We start from the raw sequence: 9,242 nt of genomic DNA on the forward strand, positions 1-9,242 counted from the left end.
AATTGGTAATGCTGGGATGCCTGGGATTCCAGTATGTGGTCAAAGTGGGGAAGATGAAGAATGTGCATCCAATGCTCCCCCACCGTCATCCTGTGCTCCACCACCACCATCCAGAGCTCCCCCTACTGCCAGCCAGTGCTCCACCACCGCCATCCTGTGGGCGTCCACCGCAATCCGGAGTGCCCCCACCGCCAGCCATTGCTCCACTGCCGCCATCCTGTGCGTGTCCACCGCCATCCTGTGCATGTTCACCACCATCCAGAGCGCCCCCACCGCCAGCCAGCAAGTGCTCCACCACCGCCATCCTGTGCGCGTCCACCACCATCCTGTGCGCCCCCACCACCACCATCCAATACGCCCCCATCCTCCGTACAACCAACAAGTGCTGGCTCGTCAAGACGTGTACTGACAGAAGAAGTGATGCAGACCCAGAAGCACATGTTCCATGCCATCAATGCTGTCTGTGGGGAATTAAAAGAAATAAAAAGCATATTATCAGAAATAAGTGGTTCACTTAAAGAACTTAATAAAATAAAGTCTTAATAAAAGACTGAATTAATTCACTTACCATTTCCTGTTACATTCCACTTATTGCATTTAAATGCAGCTGTATTTTGATTGCATTTGGAGGGCCAGGGTCAGGATCCACATTGCAATCATTGTCGGTGTTCAGTAATACAGGTAGCTCATGTTTTTGTGCAATGTTGTGCAGCACTGCGCAAGCCACTACAATACGGCATACCTTTGTAGGGCTGTACAGTACTGTGCTGCCAGACCTGTCCAAGCACCTCCACCATCCTTTCAACAGCCCAATAGTGCATTCGACCACTGAACATGTCCAGCAATGTTTATCAATGTAACGCCTTTCTTGCTCAGTCTGGGGTCTGGTTAATGGAGTGAGCAGCCAGTCTCCTGAGAGGTACAACATTTAAAAGTAGGTGTTTTAAAAGAAAAGTTACATGATTAAATACAATGACATACATATTACTGCCATTTTACCAAGTAGCTATCCATCCTGCACAGCTCCAGTTTGTAGTCTGTTCCCTACACTGCTATAAATGTAGGAAGCATGGGTTGACCCAGGCCATCTCACAACTACATTTGTCAGAGACAAGTGCGCATCTCAGATGATCTGCACGTTCACTGAGTGGAAATGTTTTCGGTTAACGAAAGCAAATTCATTCTCAGATGGTACCTTTTTTGCAACATGAGTGCAATCAATAGCACCGATTACATTAGGAAAACCGGTGATTGCTGCAAATTGTGTTTTTATGTTGGCCTCTTCAGCTTGTGTGTAAGGAAAACGTCATGGTTACTTGTGTAACCTCCATTCCCTGATGGAGGGAACGAGACGTTGTGTCGATGTAGTGACACTAGGGGTCACTCTTGGGAGCCCGAGACACCTCTGGTCTTTGATAAAAGGCCAAAGAATATTGGCAAGTGGTATTTGCATGCCATTCCCCCTGGACATACGGGTATAAAAGGAGCTGGTATGCAACCACTCATTCAGGTTTTATGCTGAGGAGCCGATAAAAGGTCCGGCCATTTCAGCGGGTAGTTCAGCGTGGCAGGAGGGACACGTCTCGTTCCCTCCATCAGGGAAAGGAGGTTACACAAGTAACCATGACGTTCCCTATCTGTCACTCACTCGACGTTGTGTTGATGTAGTGACACTAGGGGTCCCTATACAAAACGCCACAACTGGCTGAACTGTGTTACGTGAACTGGCGGTGTGTGGTGGGCAGACTACTGTGTGCCTCATAGCCAGCACACCAGGTCGACACGTATCCTCCCCCAACATAGTTATGAGTGTCGAACGGCCCTTTGGGGACAAGTTGACTACCCAAAAGATAGAGACAAGCTTAACCCAGTCGTGGCCTCTTTTCCCCTTCTCTTTTTTCCACTCCCTAAAAAAGAAGGGGAATTATCCAACTGGGCCGCCAGGTCTAGTCGGGGGGTGTCCCTCCCAAGGGGAAGACACTGCGGAGACCACACCTCACCCAAAGAGAGGGGGGGATATTTAAGTGGAAGAATACGTCACATGGTCTTTCCAACCATGTGGAGAGTCTTCAAGGTAGATCCTACCCAATGAGGGAGGAGTTACTACAAACATGGATACTGGGGCAGAGGGGCTCTGCCCAAGTAAGACACAGTTTGCCAACAGGGAAACTAATTAGCGGAAGATATATATTGCATGGGGTTAGCCTTACAGGGAACTGCCACATGCTGAGCACCTACCCCAGAACAGGACTCTTAGTTAGCACGTGTACTGGACCGGCAGCGAGTCTCTCCGAAAACTGGCCGGCTATCCCGGGCTTATCCACTTCTATTGCATGCCACTACCTGGGATGAAACCGGTTCCACCCGGAGGTTGTAGAACCTTGCAAAGGTGTTGGGTGTTGCCCAGCCCGCTGCTCTGCAAATGTCTGTTAGAGAGGCACCCTGGCCAGGGCCCAGGAAGCCGCTACACCCCTGGTAGAATGGGCTCGTAGCCCTACTGGGGGCGGCATGTCCTGGGCGTGATATGCCATAGTTATCGTGTCAATGAGCCAGTGGGCGATCCTCTGCTTGGAGACAGTGCTTCCTTTCCGCTGTGCACCGAAGCAGACAAAGAGCTGCTCAGAGATTCTAAAGCTCTGCGTGTGATCCAAATAAATAAGTAAATCGTGCACCGGACATAGCAACGACAGGGCTGGGTCTGCCTCCTCCTGGGGCAGCGTTTGCAGGTTCACCACCTGGTCCCTAAAAGGGGTGGTGGGAACCCTGGGCACATAGCCCGGTCGGGGTCTCAGGATCACATGAGAGTAACCCGGACCAAACTCCAGGCACGTTTCGCTGAGAGAGAACGCTTGCAGGTCTCCTATCCTCTTGATGGAAGTGAGCGCAGTCAGGAGGGCAGTCTTCAAGGAGAGTGCCTTAAGCTCGGCTGACTGCAAAGGCTCAAAGGGGGCTCTCTGTAGACCCTGAAGAACTACAGAAAGGTCCCATGAGGGAACGAGGCGCGGTCTGGAGGGATTCAGCCTCCTGGCACCTCTTAGGAACCTGATGATCAAGGACTTACCGTTGACTGCGTCGTGGTGTGCTGCTATGGCGGCAATGTAAACCTTCAAGGTGGAAGGGGACAGCCTCCCTTCCAACCTCTCCTGCAGGAAGGAAAGCACTGATCTGACTGTGCATCTCTGGGGGTCTTCCCGTCAGGAAGAACACCACTTAGCAAACAGACGCCACTTAAAGGCATACAGGCGCCTCGTAGAGGGGGCCCTAGCCTGAGTGATCGTGTCTACCACCGCGGGTGGTAGACCGCTTAGGTCTTCTGTGTCCCGTCCAGGGGCCAGACATGGAGATTCCAGAGTCTCCACTCTCCCCTGAGGGTAACCTGCCATGACAGCGTGTCCGCTGTAGTGTTGAGGTTGCCCGGGATGTGAGTGGCTCGCAGCGACTTGAAGTGCTGCTGACTCCAGAGGAGGAGACGGCGGGCGAGTTGTGACATACAATGAGAGTGCAGACAGCCTTGGCGGTTGACATATGCTGCCGTTGCCATGTTGTCTGTCTGAACTAACATGTGCTTGCCCTGGATCAATGGCCGAAACCTCCGCAGGGCGAGCAGAATTGCCACAACTCGAGGCAGATGATGTGCCAATGCAGTCGCGGGCCCGTCCAGAGGCCCATTGCAAACAGCATCCCAGCCCATTTTGGAGGCGTCTGTTGTGACCACAACGTGCCTGGAGACCAGTTCTAGAGGAACACCTGCCTGTAGAAACGAGTAGTCGGTCCAAGGGCTGAAAAGACGGTGACAGACCGGCATGATGAACACGCGATGTGTCCCGTGGCGCCATGCCCATCTCGGGACTCAAGTCTGGAGCCAGTGCTGAAGCGGCCTCATATGCATCAACCCAAGCGGGGTGGCCACTGCTGAGGATGCCATATACCCCAGGAGCCTCTGAAAATGTTTCAGTGGAACCACTGTTTTCTGTTTGAACACCTTCAAACAGGCCAGTACCGACTGGGCGTGCTCGTTCGTAAGGCGCACCGTCAAGGAGACTGAGTCCAACTCCAAACCGAGAAAAGAGATGCTCTGAACCGGGAGGAGCTTGATCTTTTTCCAGTTGACCCGAAGCCCTAGTCGGCTGAGGTGTGAGAGCACCAGGTCCCTGTGTGCACACAACATATCCCGAGAGTGAGCTAGGATTAGCCAGTCGTCAAGATAGTTGAGAATGCGAATGCCTACCTCGCTTATCAGGGCAAGGGCAGCCTCTGCAACTTTCGTGAAGACGCGAGGAGACAGGGACAGGCCGAAAGGGAGGACTTTGTACTGATGCGCCTGACTCTCGAATGCAAACTGCAGGAAGGGTCTGTGTCAAGGAAGGTTCGAGACATGGAAGTACGCATCCTTCAGGTCTACCGCCGTGAACCAATCTTGATGCCGGACGCTTGCCAGAATGCGTTTTTGCATCAGCATCTTGAACAGGAGTCTGTGTAAGGCCCGGTTCAGTACTCGCAGGTCCAAGATCAGCTGCAACCCACCGCCTTTTTTCGGTACGATGAAGTAGGGGCTGTAAAACCCCTTCTTTATCTCGGCTGGAGGGACAGGTTCTATCGTGCCCTTCTGTTGGAGGGTAGCGATCTCCGCGTGCAAGGTAGCAGCGTTTTCGCTCTTGACCAAGGTGAAGTGAATACCGCTGATTCACCTGGTGAACTGAACCGCATAGCAGAGTCGGATGGCCCGGATCAGCAATCGCGACGGATTGGAAAGCGCAAGCCACGCGTCCAAGTTCCGCGCAAGGGGGACCAAGGGGACAACGTCATCGGATGTACTGGCAGGTGGGGCCTCGCGGCGGGGTGGAGCTCGAGGTGCCACACCACGTCGTGGCCGTGCTGAGTCTAGGGACATCGAAGCACTTACCTGGCTCCTTGTGACCACCCCCGGAACAGCCTGGGATGGGGGAGGAAGAGGTCTGTCCTCATAACCCGTGGAGACTGCCACATCGGGGGCGGCTGTGTGCTACAGCTGGGCGCTCAGGGGTGGAAAGACCACCGCTGGAGCGCCAATCCTGCAAGAAAAAAACCCGTGGACGGTAGTCGTGATGATGACCGTGCACACCGGGTATGTGACCCAGGGAGGAAGGAAACCGCTCTCTTGCTGAACTGTTGGGTACCGCAGCCACTTGTTGCATGCAGCGAAATCAAACAAAAAGGCAACAAAAGATTTTCCGCCTGGGTGACATCTGCTTCCTGCGGTGGGCTCTACGCTGGGGCCGGGCCGAAGGGCCGGGCTGCGGCGGAGCAGGTGCAGTCACCGCAGGGGGATGCCCTTGGTGACAAGCAGACGGGGTGCGGGATCTTGAGCCGTGCTGGGGCAGGATGTACCGGATCGCCTCCATCTGCTGCTTCACTGCCGAGAACTGCTGGGCAAAGTCCTCGACGGTGTCGCCGAATAGGCCAGCCTGGGAAATGGGGGCAGCAAGAAACCGTGTCTTGTCAGCCTCACCAATCTCGAACAGGTTGAGCCAAAGGTGGCGCTCCTGGACCACTAGTGTGGCCATCGTCCACCCGAGAGGCCGCGCTGTGACCTTCGTCACTCGGAGAGCAATGTCAGTCACCGGGCGCAGTTCCTGCATCAAATCTGGGGCGGAACTACCCTCATGCTGTTCTGTCAACGCCTTGGCTTGGTGGACCTGCAGGAGAGCCATGGCGTGCAGGGCAGAGGCGGCTTGTCCAGCAGCACTGTAGGCTTTAGCTGTCAGGGATGACGTGAGCCTACAGGGCTTGGACGGGAGCTTAGGGTGTCCGCGCCAGGTGGCGGTGCTCTGCAGGCATAGGTGCACCGCGAGTGCCTTATCCACCAGGGGGATCGCCGTATAGACCCTGGCCGCCCCTCCATCGAGGGTAGTGAGAGCAAGGGAACTGCGGAATCGGGGCCGGGCAGTAAAAGGTGCCTCCCACGATTTCGTCAGCTCCTCATACACTTCCAGGAAGAATGGCACTGGAGCAGGGTGTGGCTGCTTTGAGCGGCGCCGCGAGCCCAGGAACCAATCATCAAGCCGCGAGTGTTCTTACGAAAGCAAGCTGCGACCACAACATTGCCATGGTCATGTTCTCGCTATGAGAACATGAACCATCCACAAACGCTGCCTCCGTGTGGGTCGTGCCCAGACACGAAAGACAGCGATCATGACCATCCGAAGTTGAGAGATAACGTCCACAACCAGGAATAACACACAATCGGAAAGGCATCTTTAAAAAGACTCGTCTTTAAAAAGACGTTCCGTGTGTTCCGCTCTTTTAGAGAAATATGTACTCTTTTAGAGGAAAAAAGCTCTTTCAGAAAATATACTCTCTTGTTTTCTGCCGAAGTGCCCAGGGGCGTTCTCTGCAGTGCACTAGTGCAGAGGAGGGAGAAGCCGCTGAAATGCGCCGTCTGATCCAGCAGAGGTGAATGAACGGTAGAATTCAGCTCAATGAGCATGACCGTTCGGCTCCGAAGAGAAAATCTGAATGAGTGGTTGCATACCAGCTCCTTTTATACCCGTATGTCTGGGGGAGTGGCATGCAAATACCACTCGCCAATTTTCATTGGCCTTTTATCAAAGACCAGAGGTGTCTCGGGCTCCCAAGAGTGACCCCTAGTGTCACTACATCGACACAACATCGAGTGAGTGACAGATAAGGAACGGATGTATCAGGATGCCATCCTTACTATGTCATCCCATACACGTGGCATGATACGGCTCAGGGATAACTGTGACATCCCTGATCGGTCTGCCAACTCCCGCTGAAAATTACCAGTGGCCAAGTGGCCTAATGTCATCAGTATTTGCAAGGGAACAGGTAGAGCATGATTTCTCTGTGAGGGCCTCTCCAATACTGGCTGTAATTCAGAACACAATTCCAAGAGTATGACCCTCAGGAATCTAAATCGGCTCATGAGCCAGTCATCATCTTGAGCCAAGAAATCCTCATGGTCCCTGAAAACACGCTCTCTCCACACAATGCCATTGGCAAGATCCTCTAATAGCACTAGTACATCCATTGTCATGATGTCCTAAAACACTACACACACACCCCTTTTTATAGCCGATTCATTTAAGTATGTACAGTAATACAAAGCTGTTGCACCTGGTTGAATATGAAATATAAACTGATTGATTAACTACATGTCTGATTGAGGCAATTACATTACCAAGGTGGTGTAATAGACTAAATGAAATGAGTTTTGGATCATTCTGTTTTGTAATTTCACTTTCTATACTATCTTATAGGTATTGTTGAAAGCTTGCTTTAATTGGTTGATCCATGTTCCAAGGCAGTGGTGGCTGGTGCCTATCAATAGTAAAGTATAGCTTCTGGCCGGTGATCTCCAAATGGGGACTGAATCTCCAAAAGGGGCCTCACTTCCACTCACGATTAAGGTTAGGGAAAGGGTTAGGTTAGGGGCTCCCTATATCTTCAGTGACGATTTGGAGCTCACGCCCCTTTTTGGAACAATGCCTGCAGCTATACCTTTCTCCCACGGGAAGCACCGACTATTGTTATTGGTATCTGCAGTTTTGCTCCCAAAAGCTGCTCAAACCTCTAGCCAAATCATTGCAGTGCACACACCTCAGCAGGGGCAGGGGCGGAAGGATAAAAAAGGGGCACTGATATTTTCACTCAGTGCTAAAATTTTCATGTCTCCTAACTCTTCTCTTTACTTTCATCTCTGGTCCCTCACTTCATCCTATTATCCCTACTGCTTCCTCTGACCTCATCATAGAACTGGCACTTTGTATATTAGTACATTCACTTCATTTCCTTTCATATATTTTTACTCCCCTTTTCTCCCCAATTTGGAATGCCAAATTCCCAGTGCGCTCTAAGTCCTCGTGGTGGCGTAGTGACTCGGCTCAATCCGGGTAGCGGAGGATGAATCTCAGTTGCCTCCGCGTCTGAGACAGTCAGTCCTTGCATCTTATCACGTGGCTTTTAGAGTGTATTACCGTGGAGACATAGCGCTTGTGAGGGCTTCACGCTATTCCCTGCAGCATCCATGCACAACTCACCATGCGCCCCACCAAGAGTGAGAACCACATTATAGCGACCACGAGGAGGTTACCCCATGTGACTCTACTCTCCCTAGCAACCGGGCCAATTTGGTTGCTTAGGAGACCTGGCTGGAGTCACTCAGCACACCCTGGATTCGAACTCGGGACTCCAGGGGTGGTAGTCAGCATCAGTACTCCCCATTTCATTTCATATTAATGGAATGTTATTTTACTATATTTTGTGAGTAATATTTAGGAACTTACAGCAGTAATGTGGCAGAACAATGGTACAGTGATGGTCTCAAGATAGTATACCATGGTTGTGAATGGTTACCATGGTAACCTACATGTCCAAAAAATGGTAATACCATGGTAATTTTTTTTTAAGTGATTAGTCTAATGGCTTATTCGTTTAAACAAAAAGTAAAATGTTTTTTGCTGAATCAGACAGCTCACACAGTTTATGACAGTGAGTATGTTTATGTTCACTTTAAAAGTTTGATATCAGTAGTACTAAAGTGATAACTCTTCTTTTTAAAATGTCATGTAAACGCTTTGGTCCAACTGAAACTGTAGCAGTCTGGTTTTGCAAAATCAAACAGACCTAGATAGTGTGATTGTAACTTTTTTCATGATCTTATGTGGACTATTTTCACAATTTCCATCATAATATACACTAAAAAGGGTAAAAGGTGTATAGTATGGCCAATGTTAGCATACTACCATTAGCATTAGTGCCACAAATTACACATTATGTACTGCAGATATCTTACTTTCAATTATCGTCGAGTGGTTATAATAGCTTCTTTTACTTATCTCATGTGGATTCTATTCATAGACTGAGGCAAAAAGCATAATATTTATTGAATATGCAGCCTGAAGCAAATAACACGTCAAGTGACAACAAGTAACATACAGACAACAAACCTATAAAAATACCAGTGTTTGCTTTCATATTTCTTAATCTTCTTTTTATTCAAGGCATATTTCCTCAGTCTAAACATTATTATTATGTTTACACAATGTTATAAGGATAATATTCCTATTGAAGTGTCAAGATCGGAGAGGCAAGAACTCAGGTGCAGAGTTTCAATGGGCTTTATTAAACTTTAAGAAACAAAACAAAAACAACCCCATAGGGAAGAAACAGATGTCCCCAAAACAGACTGGAATTGGGCTGGCTGGGCAGGGGAAGGGAGAGCCTATGGATAAGGCTCATCG

The sequence above is a fragment of the Myxocyprinus asiaticus genome, chromosome 18 (genome assembly GCF_019703515.2).
Source record: "Myxocyprinus asiaticus isolate MX2 ecotype Aquarium Trade chromosome 18, UBuf_Myxa_2, whole genome shotgun sequence".
Classification (NCBI taxonomy): Eukaryota; Metazoa; Chordata; class Actinopteri; order Cypriniformes; family Catostomidae; genus Myxocyprinus; species Myxocyprinus asiaticus.